Genomic DNA, 4,512 nt, shown 5'->3' with positions numbered 1-4,512 from the left:
TTTTATTTATATTTGTCTCTGTATTTATATATGTGTGTGTATGTGTGTGTGTGTGTATATATATATATATATATAATATTCTGTAACTGTAACTTTTGTCGGTGCTGTGCTTTTGGAAACCGAATTTCCCAGAGGAACCCACCCGAGGGATTAATAAAGTTTTATCTTATCTCTTATCTTACATCGTCTTCAAACCCCCGTGGTCTTTCACTACTCGGGTTAAACATGATATATAAGTCACTTTGATAACTTAAAAATGTTATTGTTTGGCTTTTTCAGTGTTTTATTTGTTCGTGACTAAATCGTTTTGGCTGAGATTAAAGTTATTAGATTAGATTAAATTAAATGTAACTTTATTAATCCCAGAGAGGATTAAAAATAGCCTGTTTCATTCTGACGATGAACTGAAGAGATACATAAATGACAGTGTGAGACAATCTAACTTTTGAACACTAAATCATGCAAAGAAATGCCATTTGAGCCCAAAAATAAAAAATAAGAATATACACCAAGTAATATTATGTCTCCTTTTTAAATATATAACAGTCAGCATCCTCACAAGCTGATGACTCCTGTAGAAATTATGGAAATAGAGGAAGAGTATTCATGTATTGCAGAGTGAACAGGCATTTTTCTAACCTTTAACCACAAATAATAATAGAAGAGGTAGTTGATACCAAGTCTCTCTCCTGGTTGGGAAGATTTATTTCCTGTTTAGAATGCTGGCGTCCTCCATGCTATTACTTCGGTCTTTCTTGTCTGATTTTTCTTGAGATGAAAACTGAATTTGTGCTTGTTCAGCCATCCTAACTGAACCCAGTTTTCTTCTGTTTATTCCAAAAAACAATGGGCTGTCACTTCCATTAAGGTAGGTGGCCTATCCACAGAAACAGCATTTGCCTTGTGAATTTGGAAGTGTATTTTCTTAAAATAAGCTTAAAATACTCTGAAGAATAATGGATTGTATTTATATAGCGCTTTTCAAGGCACCCAAAGCGCTTTACAATGCCACTATAAGAAATCCAAATGCAGCTATAATGTCTTATACTCATGGACCTACTGGTATGTTTATCAGTCTCATGTGTTTCTGTTTTGTTGTCAAACAAAAATGACAAAAATGAACCAGTCTAAACGGAGTGACGCATAATCGAGCTCCACTTGCTGTGTTTATTATTTGTAAGTGTTTTGTGAAAGATGGCTGAGAGCCTACTCACCCCTGCCTGTAACTTAGACTTCTGGCGGCCCACCTTCTCATAAACATTGGTCATATTAGACGACATGCATCATATTAAAGGGACGGCATTGGTTCACTGGACATGTAAATATGAAGATAGTGAAGAATAACATCCTTGTGGCTGCAGTTTACCACAGGCTGAACTGCAGTGCAGAATGGGGTTAGGCTTATTCGCCGCAACTAATACCTCTTAAGGGTAGAATTATCCCTGTCATCTATTATCAATATCAATAATCCTCAATAATCCTTTTAGAAATCATAGAAAAAGAAGCTGACAATCTGACACTCATCTGGTTTAATTTTTTCTGTCTGCATGGCAACTTTGCAGAAAGGTAAAGCTAGCTAATACATTAGCATTTGTCTACTTATAATAGCTTTAATTTGCCAAAGAATCTGAACAAATACAGGTATTAAAAAACCCATAGTAGTTTCAGATTTCCTCAGTTTGTCAGATTAACAAAAATAAAAAAAATTACTTCATCCACAGTCAAGTAACAGTAAAATTTCACACTGGTCACATCAGAACAAAGCTGAACTGCAAGGATGCTGACACGGTGTGAGCAGAGAGTTCACAGAAAAACAATAAGTAATTGAGGTGGTAATTATTTTGAGTTGCGGGTGAAAAAGTAGTCACCTGCGTCAATGCCACTTCCCCTTAAAGGCATTCACATGGTGTGAATTTGACTTAAGGTGCTTTAAGTATAAAGCTGAATCCTAAAAGCATAAAGCATAAAGAATGGAAGAGAATAGCATCTAATTATCTTACACCACACTTTTATTTCTGTACAGAATTAAAAAAAATCTGATTTGTTTAACCAGTGTTGTGATTACTCTTTCCTCACCACAAAAATGCTGTGATATTAATAAATCCATACTGTGTAAGCATTGTCTTTTACATCATATCAATTTCTGCAGCTGTAGTAGATGTCAAATGTAATGTTTAATTTAATGTAATCAAAATATTTTTGTCTGAGCCTAACCCATATTGTTACACCCAATTTCCAAAAACCTTGGAGCACTGCAGATTGTAAATGATAAAATATTCATATTTACAATTCTACGGTTCTTTGCAGATTCATGAATCTCTGTTCACATATGTTAAATCAGTCTTTAACACGCTTTTTTAAAGGGATAACTTGATAGTGTCACGGATTGCCGAGGCAAGCCGTGTGGGATTGTAGGAAAGGACCAAAAAGGCAGCAGCTCTGGTGCAGGTGAGTGTTTATTTACAGTGGTGGGTAAGTACAAACAGCGGTGGCGACAAAACATGAAACTGGAGACCTAAACTGGGTAAACTAAGAAGACAAACCAGAATGAGGATGCAGGGAGGTCCGGAGAAATACATACGGGAAGACGCAGGGAGACCAAGGGGAAACAACACAGACGAACCAGCGATTACCAAGACAGAAAATACAACTTAAATACACTCAGAGAACACAGGGAGATTACACACAGGTGGGAGACACAGCTGGGAGTGATAAACATGACGAGACCAGGGAGGCAAACTGAAAACACTCACATAAGATGCAGACCTTCACAATAAAACAGGAACACACGGGGGGAACAGGGTAAACACCAATTAGAGAACAGAACCAAAATCGCGAAGAGAAAACACAAAACGCTGGGTCAAAAGGACCCAGGATCATGACAGTACCCCCCCACACCCACCCCGCCAAAGGCTGGCCCCAGACAGCCCAACAAGAAACAAAACAGCCAGAAAAAGCAGAAAACAACCCGACCAGGGCGGCGGGGGCCCAGGAAGGAGGGCCCGAGGCAAAACAAAACCGGAGCACCAGAAGGCAAAAAGACAAAAACAAAAAACGAGTCCAAAACCAAAAGAAACGAAGCACACCAGAACGCAGGAAAAAACAGAGTTCAAAACAGAAGAGCTCAGGGGGCCGACAGCACAGGAGTCCAACACAGTTCGGGGGGCCGGCCGGGGGGCCGACAGCACAGGAGTCCAAACAGTTCGGGGGGCCGACCGTGCGGACGGCAACGGCGGCGACGTGGACACAGTTCGGGGGGCCGACCGTGCGGACAGCAACGGCGGCGACGTGGACACAGTTCGGGGGGCCGGCCGTGCGGAAGGCAACGGCGGCCACTCAGGCGACGGCGGTCCGGGGGCCGGCCGTGCGGAAGGCAACAGCGGCCACTCAGGCGACGGCGGTCCGGGGGCCGGCCGTGCGGAAGAAAACGGCGGCGACTCAGGCGATGGCGATCCGGACCAGGCGAGGCTGCAGAGGCCGGACCGGGCGAAGCACAGGCAGAGGCCGGACCGGGCGAGGCTGAAGACACGGACGAAGCTGAAGACACGGACGAAGCTGGACCAGACGAGGATGATGGCTCGGATGAAGCTGGACCAGGCGAGGATGACGAAGCTGGACCAGGCGAGGATGACGAAGCTGGACCAGACGAGGATGATGAAGCTGCAGCAGGAGGCTGGACGGGCTCCTCGGATCCTCCAGCGGAGACAGGAGGCTGAACGGGCCCCTCGGACCCTCCAGCGGAGACAGGAGGCTGAACGGGCCCCTCGGACCCTCCAGCGGAGACAGGAGGCTGAACGGGCCCCTCGGACCCTCCAGCCGACGAGGCATGAGGCTGGCGTGGTTCTCCGGAACCACCAGCTGACGAGTAAGGCTGCTGGACGGGCTCCTCGGGCCCTCCAGCTGACGTGGCATGAGGCTGGTGTGGTTCTCCGGAACCACCAGCTGACGAGGAAGGCTGCTGGACGGGCACCTCGGGCCCCCCAGCTGAAACAGGAGACAAAGGCCGGAGCGGTCCCTTGGACCCTCCAAGCGGAAACAGGAAACAAAGGCTGGAGCGGTCCGTCGGACCCTCCAGCGGAGACACGAGACGAAGGCCGGAGCGGTCCCTCGGACCCTCCAGCAGAAGTCATCACTAAGCCAGCAGTCATGGAGTCCTCTGGCAAACACGAAGGCAACTGGCAATGCACTGAGCACGGGCTCTGCACAGGCAATGCTGATATGGCGCAGTTCTCATGTAGCTGCTTAGACTTCAGGGGTCCAGAATCAGCCGGGGACTGAGACCTAGCCTCTGGGGAGGCCCTTGAGCGGCAAACTGTGCCAATGGCGGCTGAACCATGAAAAGCACCTTGAGTGGACACAGTTCACTTCTTCAGGTGAAATTAAACTTTCTCCCTGCACGGAGTGAATGAGTGAAGCCGATGATACTGGAGCCAGAGCTACGGGTAGCGGGGGCACTGGAGCTACTGGGGCCTGCGCTACAGGCGGCACTGGAGCTACTGGGGCCTGCGCTAC

The sequence above is a fragment of the Pundamilia nyererei genome, unplaced genomic scaffold, assembly GCF_000239375.1.
Source record: "Pundamilia nyererei isolate P.nyererei 1_Seehausen unplaced genomic scaffold, PunNye1.0 scaffold00167, whole genome shotgun sequence".
In the NCBI taxonomy this organism is placed as follows: domain Eukaryota; kingdom Metazoa; phylum Chordata; class Actinopteri; order Cichliformes; family Cichlidae; genus Pundamilia; species Pundamilia nyererei.
This window is presented reverse-complemented; position numbering follows the sequence as displayed.